Source organism: Aedes aegypti, chromosome 1, assembly GCF_002204515.2.
Source record: "Aedes aegypti strain LVP_AGWG chromosome 1, AaegL5.0 Primary Assembly, whole genome shotgun sequence".
Taxonomy (NCBI): Eukaryota; Metazoa; Arthropoda; class Insecta; order Diptera; family Culicidae; genus Aedes; species Aedes aegypti.
In genome coordinates this window covers 68871946-68886070 of record NC_035107.1, presented here as the reverse complement: position 1 = coordinate 68886070, position 14125 = coordinate 68871946, and the positions used below count along the sequence as shown (strand labels likewise).

Here is a 14125-nt window from a genome sequence, read left to right as displayed (position 1 = left end):
CAACTCTTAACGTCTAAACGAACCCAAACAGCACACTTAACTAACCCAATTACCGAACGATGATCAAGATAAAAGCGCCAAACAAAGAATAGCGACTGCAGCAGCATGTGTGTTTCTGGTGTTTGCCGTCTGCTGAAACCCTCTTAATTCACAAACCGACAACATCATCATCATCATGCAAAAATCTCCATTGTTGTAAACATTTCAATTTTAACATCCGTCCGCCCGTCGTGCGATTCAAGTACCAGCATGCGCCAGCACCCCCCTGGACGTATAACTATACGGATCACGTTTTAGGCTCTCTATGGGCCATATATTCCCGCCTCTCGAGCGAAATTTAATCAGACGCACCGAAAACGACTAATGCACAATGTTTTAAATCGTTGATTTCACGATCCAAACAGAGTACCTTCAAAACTATGTATTGTTCTTTGGTTTAGGTGACGATCCAGCTCCAAGTTGAAAAATGTCTTGCATTCAACGTTTAACGACATTGTCCCAACCGTACAAAGAAGGCAGTCAGTATGGCACCCGTCAATTCTCTCAGCTTCCTTCCCTCCAAACGCTTCCCCTCATCCATACTCTCCCACATCCACAGAGAGCGTTCAAGAAAAATGAAAAATGTACCAACTAACCTGCTTAGAATGAGTATTTTTGCTACTCATATCAATACTGCATATTTATTTTGTATACGGTCACATTCTGAATCATTACTATCAATAATTCCTTTGTTTTGTGCAGAACTAAATTCACTTTACGAATGCTACTTATTCTCTCACAACACTTGTATTTTCTCACAACAAAATATATTTCCGTTCGTAATTGCCCTTTCATATATCGCAGCACTATGAAATCTTGATGGAATACTCTATGTATTCCACATTTTCGAGTGGAGTAGTTTCTTTAACGCAGAAAACTAATATTTCTCACTTTTGTGCTCGAACAAACTACGCGTAAAAAGTTCTCACGGAACCGAATTTATTACCCCGATCTGTTTGTTTTGCAATTGTCAGTTAGATGTTTCTAGGGCTGTTGCTATGTATTTCAACAACATCCTGAGATTCTGAATTAAAATATGTCAACATAACACTACTACATATACTGCTGATATACTTGATTCATCTCACGAACACTACGAAATATGATAATGTGGACGCAGTGAACTTTCACCTTAAAATAGGCCAATGAATTTCTGAAGAAATTGAATTCTAATTGGAGAGACGTAAGATGTACAAACTTTTTAACAATGGAAATATTGTTTATTTAATATACCACGCTGTAATCAAAGATGAGTTTCGGTCACAACCGTCGAACGCGCGATCATTCTTTTTTCTTTCACGGGATACAATATTGTTCATCCTGTAAATAAAGAATTGTTTCTCTCTTTTGATGGCCGGCATTCAAAAGATTAAATTTAAAACAACTAAATATCAAATGCTCTGTGTCTATCGCCAGCTTTTCAGGCGAATCCTGACTAAATACCTTTTCCAACCCCCAACTCCGTAGCACTTATGAGGGTGTCGCTGAGTCGGAGGCCTCTCATAAACTAAGCGGTAAAGATGGGCGTGGCCGGGAATATAAATATTCATGGTTTTGGTATTCTTGATTAAGATTGGATCAAGGAATACTCCCCATCCTTGTTCTTGAAAGCAGTCTGAATGAGATTATCCAAATGAAACATGAATGTTACTAATATCCAATCTACGAAATATACCGTAACTACTCTAACGCTAACGCTATAACTTATGTTTCGAAAAGTTCCCAATTAAAACATATTTATATTTTGTTTTTCTAATCGTCATATGCTACAACCTTGGGGGATTAGAACTTTTGCTTTCCCCAATAATTTTTCAGAGGGACAAAGTGTCATTGCACCCATTTACATGGAATTGTCAACAATAGACATACAGTTGAATAAAAGGAAAATTACTCGTAATGTAAATGTCAATACTGCATGTAAAACTTCAAACAAGGTAAATTTACAAGACATTACATAGGTGTTTCGTGTGAAATTCTGTCCAGTTGGGCCGACAATATGTTTACGTCAAATGAATTTAGATTTGAAAGGACGAAAAATAGCATTTTTGACCTTTAAATCTGCGTGTAGGAAGACGCTTGTATATGTCAGGTCCATTAAACTAAAATTGACACGATTTTTATCCTAACAAGAAGTTCTTTATTACACCAAAAAACATCGATCGCGTGTGACATTTTTTCATGCTAAAAAAACACAGAAGGGCGAACACGAAATTATTGCGACACATTCAACAGGGCATAACTATTCTACCATTGGGTATTGTCCGTTTCATTGGCGAAAAGATTCTCGTGCACATTTTTAGAGTGAGGAAATAAATACTCACACGTCAGTTTACATGGCAGTTTAGTAGAAGCACGCACCTTCCATTCAATGCACAATCAAACCAGGTCCGTCATACTCGGGCTCAGATTGTGTACCACTTCTACACTGAAAACATCTCTTCGTATTTTATCCAAAATCCATTTCGTAAAACAAGATTTCGTACATATAACACTATTTTCATTCATTGTACGAATTATTTGTACTTGACATAATTTCGCGATTCAGTGACTTTACGAAATAATCGTAAGATGTACGATATACAATTCGTAGATGTGCGTTATCGTGTTGTTCATATTACGAATTAGTTCAGTCGTCTCTCCACATCACGATATCGAAGGGACCATCGAGATAGGGAGAGATCGAGACAAAGAACAAATTTTTGATGAATACTAGATTGAAAAACACTCCATTGCCAAGAAAGTAATACACAAACAGACGTCATTTTGCGCTCCTAATTTGTTTTGAATCCCAAAACTTTGGTCTAGTAACCTTCGATATTGGTCATATCGACATACGGAGAGCAAATTGAGAACAAACAATCAACAGAAATACATCGAGATATGGAGATATCGAGATAAAGAGGATATCGAGATATGGAGAGTAAAAATGTATGCAGACTGAAGGGACTCATGAAATCATCGACATAGGTAGAGATATCGAGATGTAGAACATCGAGATGTGGAGAGTCGACTGTATTACGAAACTGATCGTTTAAGGGGGCAGGATCCGTCATTGATTTCGGAATTTTCAAAAGCAGTTTTTTCGTTCAAAATCAAGAATGTTTACAGGACAATGTGTTCACTGTATTCTATTCTTCAACCGCAATACAGTGAACACATTTTCATTGAATAATTTTCAGTTTTGAACAGAAAAACTGCTTTTGAAGTTTCGATGATGACGATGATCACGATGATGGAGCGTTGATCGTTAATCTACGAAATCATTCGTTGTTTTCTGCAACGAAAGGTTTCGTAGACACATTTCGTAAAATACAACATGACACGACCGCAGCCGAGGGAGGTAAGAAGAAGCGCATATAGGGTGATCAAAGTATTTTGGACAGACCGTTACGCGTATATAATTTGGCCATTTACGGCAAAATCAAATGGAAGTGGCCAAATTATATACGCGTAACGCTCTGTCCAAAATACATGAAAAACCCTAAATGTTCGTTCTGAATACGAAACAAACGAATTTCGATTACGAAATGTTTAATACATTATAACAATCATTGTTTGTTTTGATTTCGAACTTGAATCATATTACGAAGCTGGTTGCATACATTTTACGAAACTGTTTCGTTGCAGAAAACAACGAATAATGTCGTAGTTCAAACGAACGATTTCGTAATATAAAACAATATATATTTTCAGTGTAGTACTGCATTTGTTCCCTCGGTAGTACAGAAGGTACCCAAGTTTGACAGATCGCAGTACACTTTTAACGGCATTCTAGATTACCTTACGAGCCATAAAATTTTGGGCAACTGCAAGGGACATCGAGGTCTTTAATTTGTCTTTGATCAAACGGTGTGCGTTACATGTTGTTTTTGTTAGCTACGACGCCATCCAATGTATGGCAATCATGGTTGGAGAATATTTTGGTGTGACAAAATTTTTAAGGTGTGAGTCTATTGGAGGGCAATGAATTCCTCAATGAAAATCAACAAAATTTTGCACACAATTTCATTGATGTGTATTGTTTACATGCTGTCAAACTCGAAGTCGTGTTTTTGGATTCAACGAAAATGGAGGTGAACCAACGCGAGAGCCGAGAGAACAAATTTTTCCAAACACCTGGAATTTCCTGACCTGTCGCACCGGCAGTTGGGAAAAATGTTGATCATTCACCATTCAACCGTCTCCTGTGTTGAAGCGGTTCCAGGATCGTTTGACGTTGGACCATGGCAAAGGAGCTGGAAGAAAACCGGGACCGGAGAACAAAAAGACGGAGGGAAAGGTGAAACAGATGATTAAAGCAAATTTCAACGTCTCAAGCCGTGATTTGGCTAAAAAGATCGGCATGTCGCGGCATGTCGCTAGCGATGAGTGGCAATAATCGACGGCTAAAACTCGAGCACAGAAGCTCTACGAGATGCTGACAAAATATAGCTGCTGTGTGATGGACGACGAAACGTATATAAAAGCCGATTTTAAGCAAATTCCGGGGTTGGAGTTTTTCACCGGCAAGAGCAAGTTCGATGTGGACGACAAATTTAATAAGAAGAAAATGTCGAAGTTCGCCTCCAAATATCTCATTTGGCAGGCCATCTGCTCTTGCGGACTGCGAAGTGAGCCTTTCGTGACAAAGGACACAGTAAATGGCGAGAATCTGAGTGCCTTGAGAAGCGCCTTTTGCCGTTCTTGCAGCAGCACGACCGAGCTTCGCTATTTTGGCCAGATTCTAAAAGTGTCCTGGAGTAGTATGAGGCCAATTCTGTCCGTTTTGTTGCAAAGGACATGAATCCGCCAAACTGTCCGGAGCTGCGCCTGGTGGAGCAGTACTGGGCAATACTGAAGCGGGAACTTCGGAAGAGCAAGAAGACAGTCAAAGACGAGAAGGACATGTTAAGAAAAAAAAAAAAAAAATACTGAGAAATTGGTACCGGATGACACTGTAAAGACTTTGATGGAGGGCATCAAGCGAAAATGCCTTCAATTTTACACTCAAGGCTCCATCGATTACCTTTTCTTTTTATTTTTGAAGTAATTATATGTATAAAACCATTCTAAAATTTTGGTTTGATTCTAAACATTATAAAAAAATTGGCATGACATTTTCGGTGTCGCAATAATTTCGTGTTCGCTCTTTAGTGATGAAAGAGAAAGTAAACAAATAGAGGCTTTCTATATTAGATACATTCTTTTGAAAAGCTACGTGAGAAGTTTACAATCATCAGACTACCAGGAAGAGGAGGGCCAGCTCTATGAGATAGCGACGAAACTTTCCGGGAATTTGTCGGGGTGTCTTCTTCCAAATATCCGAAGATACGAAGATCCGAAAAACCGAAGATCCGAAAAACCGAAGATCTAAAGATCCGAAGACCCTAAGATGTCTTCTTCCGAATATCCGAAAATCCAAAAATCTGAAAATCCAAAGATCTGAAAATCCGAAGTTTCGAAGATCCGAAGATTCGAAGATCCGTAGATCCGAAGATCCGAAGATTCGACGATCCGACGATCCGAAGATCCGAAGATTCCTAGATCCGAAGATCTTCCGATTTTCGGATCTTCACATTTTCGTATCTTCGGATCTTCGAATCTTCAGATCTTCGGGGTCTTGGAATATTGGGATCTTGGTATATTTATATTTTGGGATCTTTGGATCTTGGAATCTTGGAATCTTGTGATCTTGGGATTTCCAGTTCTTGGGATGTTGGGATCTTGGGATTTGGAATTTTGAGATCTTGGAATCTTGGGATCTTCGGATCTTGGAATCTTGGGAAGTTAAGATCTTGGGATTTTGGAATCTTGGGATCTGGGGATCTTGGGAACTTGGGAATTTGGGGTCTTGGGATCTTGGGATATTGGAATCATGAGATTTTGGGATCTTGGAATATTGTGGTCTTGGGGTCTTGAGATCTTGGGATCTCGGGATCTTGAGATGTTGGGATCTTGTGATTTGGAATTTTGAGATCTTCGGATCTTGGGATCTTGGGATTTTGGTATCTTGGGACCTTGGGATTTCCAGAACTTGAGATGTTTGTATCTTGGGATTTGGAATATTAATATGTTCGGAACTTGGGAACTTGGGATCTTGAGATCTTGGGATCTTGGTAACTTGGGAACTTGGGAACTTGGGATCTTTGGATCTTTGGATCTTGGGATCTTGGGATTTTCAGATCTAGGCATTTGGAATTTTGAGATCTTGGGATCTTGGGAACTTAGGATCTTGGGATCTTCGGATCTTGGGATCTTCGGATCTTCAGATCTTCGGATCTTCGGATTTTCGGATCTTGGGATCTTGGGATGTTGGAATTTTGGGATTTCGGGATCTTGGGATCTTAAAATCATGAGATCTTGGGATCTTCGGATATTGGGATCATGGGATGTTGGGATTTTGAGATCTTGGGATGTTGGGATCTTGGAATATAGGGGTCCTGGAGTCTTGGGATCTTGGGATATTTGGATATTGGGATCTTGGAATCTTGGAATCTTGGGTCTTGGCATTTGGAATTTTGAGATCTTGGGAACTTGGGATCTTGGGATCTTCGGATCTTGGGATCTTCGGATCTTGGGATCTTGGGATGTTGGAATCTTGGGATCTCGGAATCTTGGGATCTTGGAATCATGAGATCTTGGGATCTTAAGATATTGGGATCTTGGGATTTTGAGATCTTGGGATGTTGGGATCTTGGAATATAGGGGTCTTGGGGTCTTGGGATCTTGGGGTATTGGGATATTGGGATCTTGGAATCTTGGAATCTTGGGATCTTGGGATCTTGGGATCTCGGGATCTTGGGATTTTGATATTCGTGGATTTTGGGATATTGGGAGCGTAGAATATCATAAACATCGCGCCTTTCAAACCGAAACAGAAGGGAATAAAACGATCACCGAAGTCGAAGATGATAAACAAATTTGAAATCTGATTACTTCCATAATGTCACTAATCTGTTTGTTTGTTTTCCTATAGAGGTTGATACGCATTCCACCGGCTTTGATAACAATTTTTAAGACACTACACGTTAATGCTTTCAGTGGGCCATTTGCCTTTTGAAGGAAGCACCACCAGGCTTGAGAACTGTGATCACAATTTGCCACAGTTCATCGATTCTGCCAGTCAACCAAAACACAAAGCAGAAGCAGCATCAATACCATCAGGTGTTGCGCTGCTAACGGTTCACACACTGCTTGACTGTTTTTGTCTCTCCACTATGACCGTTTTCGGGCAGCCATCTCGAGGTGAATGATTGGAAAAAATGTAAAATATGTAATCGCTAGTATTTCGCTTGTGTTTTCAACTAATTAATATCTATTAGCGTTAACAGCAAGAGCACAATCATTCCGTTGCGATACATATAAACAAGTTCAATTTCATGCTGCCTTTATAGAACAAAAATGCAAAACCCCGAAAACCGGAAAAATCGTGCCACCACTGTGCTTGAGTCATTTCGCATTCGGGTTTGAAAAAACGTTGCGAAGAAGAAGATTACAGTTTTGAAGAGCCGTGACATTTTATTGTTTTGAACGGCCATGGTTTGCTTCGGATTTTGATGGTCGTGTAGAAAAATGTGAATGTCGAGGTGGTAAATGTTAGCTACAGTACATTTCTCATCCCTGAGCACCACACTAGACAACGGACTAGCATGCAACGCCCAATGGCACAGTCGGAAAACATTCCTCTCGAAAAATTTTTCGGCATGAGGCGGGAATCGAACCCAAATTCCTTATCACGATGTGGCTAAATGCCTCAATGACACTAACCGCACGACTACGAAGCCCACAATTTAAATTAGATAATTAGCTTCAGGGTGGGTGCAGGATTTGTTCAACCATAACAACTGCCTCATTTCGCGTAAAAATAAGATGTTGAAGATGAAAGTGGACTTAAAATTCATCATAATTCGTTGATGACTTTTAAACGATAAGAGATTGAGGCTTTCCGATTTTTTTCATTCTGTTGAAGACAAACCGACTATTAAAACTCTACTGTTGATTTGGTTGGATCATGAGAGGCAAGAAATCCATGAAATGTCATATCATCTCTGCTCGAAGATTAATTTTTGCGAACAAGTTCGGCTGGATCAGCAGCGATAGGACGTTTTATACTAACGGGTCATAAACAAATTATTCCGCTGGGTTTGGAGTATATTCGTTCAATAATGAGGCCGGTAAAGCACTCCTTGGTTTGGATCACGTCGCATTGCACTATTCCAGGCAGTGAGAAAGCGGACGCGCTCTCGAAGGTGGGTGCTTTGGAATTTTTCGTAATAGCACGTCTGCAGATCAGTTTGCTTAAAAAATTGAATTAAGGCGAATTCTCTCGCAGGTATCATAAGTCGTGATTTATCTTTGTGCATATTTCAGTGCCCGATGAAAACCAGAAAAGGAAGATTTTGGACTGGACTACATGTTCAAATGTTTTCAAATCGAACAGACGTCCTTTATTCCCTTTTGTTACAATTATATCTTATATCTCGATTAAATGCTCTTTAGTTTCTCTTTTCCACTTCATTGGTATTTTTCTTTAGTTTCGCATGTCTGCTCGTATCTCCCCTCTTTATCGTTGGTTGTCCACCTTGTACCCTCGAAACCCGTTTGTTTTTAACTTTACAGACTACTAACACTTCCACTCTACGTTAACCAGCAGCAACGAAGCAATAATAGTATTCTACTGATGAATATCAACGAATAGACCCAGTAATCTCACACCCTTCAAAAATAATTGTGTTCTCTAGCCTTCGCCAACCCGCAAGCCTTACGGTTTCCCAAAGCTAACTTGTTGCATATGAAGCAAATATGATTTTGTAAACAATTCTATTTGGCTTCGTAATGTAAAAGGGCGCTTGAGCCTGTTAAACGAATGATTAAGGTGAAGATGAATCGAAGCCAAACTTCAAATTTTCAAGAGCACAAATCTAAAGAACCGAACACCCGTTTGAGCTGAAAACTTAATCGATTGGTCACCACCAGCAACTGACCAATCGGTTAAGTTTTCAGCTTAAACGGATGCTCGGTTCTCTAGATTTGTGCTCTTGAAAAATTGAAGTTTGGCTTCGATTCATCTTCACCTTAAGCAAACGATAAAACGCTTCATTTTTCAGAAAAATGAATATAAAGAAATTTTGTAACTTCGGCAAGGTTGTTTGTAACAACAATATCAAACTTTGCCTTTTTGTAAAATTTTTTTTTTTTATTATTATTTTAAGGAGGACCTGATGTTATAAAACATATCTCTCACGCCAACGTCCCGAGATCGTATTGAAATAGTCACTCATGATCAGGGGTTGAATCCTGAAACAATTAACGGTATCTCTTACTTATCGCTCTCTGTAACAATCATGATCCGCAACACATCATAAGAGTATGTTTATCGTCTACTGCAACAGCTCTGGTTGTATCGGGGGGATAAAAGTGCACAATAAAACCCATCTAAACAAGCACCAAACCTGGGGGGCACTACATCCGGTTCTGTTTTTGCCCGGGGAATACGTACCATGTAAAAAGTTTGCAGTTCAAAATTTCTAAAACCGTCTCTCTCTCTCTCTCTCTCTCTCTCTCTCTCTCTCTCTCTCTCTCTCTCTCTCTCTCTCTCTCTCTCTCTCTCTCTCTCTCTCTCTCTCTCTCTCTCTCTCTCTCTCTCTCTCTCTCTCTCTCTCTCTCTCTCTCTCTCTCTCTCTCTCTCTCTCTCTCTCTCTCTCTCTCTCTCTCTCTCTCTCTCTCTCTCTCTCTCTCTCTCTCTCTCTCTCTCTCTCTCTCTCTCTCTCTCTCTCTCTCTCTCTCTCTCTCTCTCTCTCTCTCTCTCTCTCTCTCTCTCTCTCTCTCTCTCTCTCTCTCTCTCTCCCCTTGGAGCACTCTTTTGCAGCTGCTATTTATCATCTTAGGGTGCTATTTATGATCTTAGGGTTCATTCACAAATTTCGAAACGCCAAAGAGGGTGGGTGGGTATCCTCTTGATGTCACGGCTCTTACAAAGTTTGTAGAATATTCATAGAAAAAGCGTTACGAGGGGGTGGGTGAGTGTCAAAAATGGCCATTTTTGGCGTTATGAAATATGTGAACAAACCCTTAAAATTAAAGTGTCGGCTTCCTTCGGAAGGGTTCGTTGGTCTCGAAATGAATTAGCCCAGGGCTTAAAATCTCGTTAATAAAGATTAAGAAAAATTCAGACACCAAAAATCTATTAACAATAGTTTTGAAATTATTCTATTTCGATTGTGAAATCCACGATTCAAAACACTGTGCACCAACAGCATAAACCAACCAGCATCGATCCGCAAATGATGATGATGATGATGAATAATGCTGGTGATCGCACGGCGCGCCGAAAGATGCGCACCGGACTATTGCCGGATTACGTAATGATCGGATGGAAAAACGGTTTCAATTACAGCGCGTCTGCCAGTTTTCACACGGCATCCCAGCCCCGGATCGAATCGGCTTGGATCATCACTGATCAGAGACCTAAATCTGCTGCCAAATCGAAAATTTGTTTGTTTTCACGGTTACACCGAATTTCACCACCATTTCGTGCGGCAACTCACTTTTCTATGAAGCTTTTAGATTTTCCCGCGCCGGCGGTCGGTTGTAAAAGTTGCCTTCGTTTTCAAATTTCACCTTCGACAGCTATCAAGCACATACGTATACAGTCAGTAGCAAAAGTTGGTAATCAAAAGCTGTTTTCCCATACAAAATACCAAAGCTTGATAAAAATTTAAAAATATCAAGAATGGGGTTTCTGTGTAACTTGAAATCTAATTTTTATTTTTGAATTTTTCATGATAATAATAAAATATTTTTTTGTAGCCAAATTATAGGGCATTTTAAGAAGTTATTCTTGATTAATTTATCTAATGATAACTTTTATTCTACCATACGGGCAGCAAATCTCGTTAATAAAGGTAATAAAAATAATAAAAATTCTACCATATGGAAAACTTGTGTAAAATTTAATTCAAAATGAAAATTATCGGGCACGATTTCAGATATTTTCTCAGTGATACTCAGTTGATTGTATCTCATTTTATTATATTTGATGTAAAGGTATCTAGATGTGCAATAATTGCGACACCATTGAAATAAATTTGATACATTTTTTGTTATTCAATCATCTTATCAGCCTATGTTATAACATATTCTGTTATAAAAAGATTTGAGATAAATTGTTTATTGAATTGTGGATGAAATATGTATTTTGTCTTTGAACAACCTTCTGAAATTTTAGAATGTAATTCACTACAGGAAAAACTTCAAGTTATTTGCCAATTCAGTCAATTCAGAGTACCAGAAGCTAAGATACAGAGCTTCAATCTAGGGTATTTTCTATAGGAAAACAGCTTTTGGCTATCACTGACTGTATGTGTCACACACTAGGTAACATTGATGTTTTCTCTCACAGGGGAAAATTGTCACGTTCTTCTCTTCGGTAACATAAATACAAACACATCGTTACCTAAGCGCGCCTATCAGAACACAAAGCAACCGTGGCGCTTTTAAAACACTGGAAACAATCCAAGTAACGCACGACTGATTTTGCGCGTTCGAAAGCGAAGCAGAAAGCCGCGCGCGCGATCGCAACCGACCGATATTTGCGTTCTATACTTTTTTTGCGCCGGTCGCCAAATATACAAAACTACAAACACCCGCCGCCAGAACGAACGATCTTACCGCCTCGAACATGTGTACGAAACTGAAGCAAGGTGTACCCAAACAAAAACACCAAACCCTAAACCAATTTCAGATCGGCAGCCGCGTGTCTCTACCAGTGCACAGAGGAGTGACCAGAATAAATTCGTGGCCATAATTTCAAATTTGAGAAATTGAGATTTTTGATCTCGCTGAACATATTCAATACAGGTATGTTCCGTTTTTATCAACACGATCGGCAATTTTCAGTTGACAAAAACGGAATAATTTTCTTAGATATTTTTTTTTGCAAATATGAATAGAAAATGGCAGTTTTAATAGGAAAGTACACGTTTTCATCAGATTCATGCTTACTATTGATGTTTGAGTGCTGTGATAAACCTTTAGATCGTTCATTCGTATAGGTTCGTAATGGGATTTGATTGCAGTCTTCAATCAATAAATATGATTTTGCGATAAATCCTTAACGATTATAGTTCTACTTTTGGTCAGAATGTTGATAGATGTATTATGAAATATTCCTAAACGATAATCACATAAATGTACTATGCACTTTGAGATGGGTAAAATCTGCAAAAATCGCGGACGCGAAGGTGTATCAAGCTGATCATTTTTTTTTTTTGTAAAGAAAAATTCAACAATTTCTTCGTTTTCTCCTTTCTTCTCATCCTTCTTCTTCTTCGTTATAGCATTACATCCCAACTGGGAAAGAGCCTGTTTATAAACACATAAACAAATCAAATCAAATAAATTCACAAAGAATAAGTCCCCCGAAGACACCTACCCGATTTAATGCAATTGCGCACTTTTATTAGTGTTTCCGCACTTGTGAAAACTTCTGCGGTAGTCCAGTGGTGAAATAAATGTGCAAAAGTCACACGAAGATACCCTACGTCCTGTAAAGTCAAGAAAACTTCCAACTCGAAAAAATTCTCGCCTGGCCGGGATTCAAAACCCCCACTTAACGACAAATATCTGAACTGATAAAATTGTAGAACTTAAAACCTAACAAAGGTTCTTTCTGTCAATTCAGTAAGACTAATGTTGAATGGGTTCATCGAAAACATAAAAGTTTGCAAACTCCTCAACAAGCATCCCTAAATTTGAGCGTATTGGTTGGAAAATATTTTGTTAATAGTTCAAATAAATTAGCTGCATTAATTCTCTATGACCTATGGCACAGAGATATCCAGTTTTCAAAAAGCTGACAAAACCCCATTTTCTAAACTTAGTTTTGAGGTGAAAAACAAGGTCAAACATTTATCAGACACATACGAAAATTGAATAAGTAAAAATAACTACAAGTTCGGACGTTAAAAAGCTGCTCATGTCCAAAAACCTTAATTTTTACTTCAAATAAGTTGTATATTAATTTCCTTCAAAATCTGTGTCAATTTGGATTTCAGATTATTTTTTTTTCTGATTGATGACTCATTCTTTTATAGATTCAGCTTTTATGGATGCAAATTTATATTAAAGTATCGTTAACCTTATTTATTGAACACTTCGTGCTGAAGATGCTTCATATAATTAAAGGATAATTTCTTTATATTGTAAAAATCGCTCCCCGTCACTCCCCGCGCAGATATCTTGCTCAAACGCGCTTTTAAGTCTAAGGAATCAATTGAAGAAGATTTTGCTCGCGTAAGTTTGTCTAAACGTTAGTTTTTTTTTAAAGTTGAGAGCAAAAAATGCATGAAAAACAGCATTTTTGTTAGAATTTTGCTTTATGAGAACCAAACAATTTTGATTGCCCAAAAGGAACTTTCAATCCTAAGTCATTTTTCAAAACACATTTAATGACTAAAAATAGTAAAATATCGAAAAAGCACAATTTCTGCCATGATTCTTAAAATCTGACACTGTTTGGCAGTTTGTATAAGACTCTTCATAAACCTGTAATCTGTCCAACTTTGGTAATAAATTTAGTGGTAGTACAGGTACACAGTTTGAGTTTTATTACAACGTCTTTGGTCTAAAGGTAACTGCTTCTACTTCCAGGACAGAATACCTTGAGTTCATTCCATAATTCATTCCTTGTAACAAATAAATAAATATTGTCTGAACGAATATGTCTATCACATTTACATCAAAAATTCTATGAATTTTATAAGAAAAATAAGGATATCTGCAGCTCTATACGTACTTAATTCAGCTACTTATACTGTCGCTAGGACGTGGACAAGTCAGCTGTTTAAGGATGTGTCAATCTTGTCTATTAGCCCTAAATAAGCTTAAAAACTGATTAGATAGCGGTCGGAAACGAGTTGACACCCATTGAATGGTATAGGGCTTGACATTTACAATACATGTATTCACCACCATGTATGTCCAAAATTCAACCCTGAGACATTTGAAAAACTTTTGGCATCCTCAAAAGTTTTTAATTTATATTCTAAGCGTACAGAAAAATAAAATTTTTCATTTTTTGTGTTGATAAAAACGGAATAATTTGTTG

General features: G+C 38.3%; 1 protein-coding gene across 5 annotated transcripts in view; it reads right to left on the bottom strand.

The window, feature by feature from the left end:
• LOC110674761 (hormone receptor 4-like) overlaps positions 1–11694 on the bottom strand; it is a 177062-nt gene extending 165368 nt beyond the window's left edge. For 2 of the 5 annotated variants that reach the window (XM_021839034.1, XM_021839056.1), the window contains exons 1-2: positions 11474–11694; positions 10566–10647 (exon numbers count right to left, since the gene is read on the bottom strand). The gene's annotated coding sequence lies outside the window, so the exon portion shown is untranslated. Of the gene's footprint in view, positions 1–10565; positions 10650–11375 lie in introns of those variants that run through there. The other 3 variants (XM_021839038.1, XM_021839045.1, XM_021839052.1) reach the window with 3 other exon arrangements.
• Between the last annotated feature and the right edge of the window lie 2431 nt (positions 11695–14125).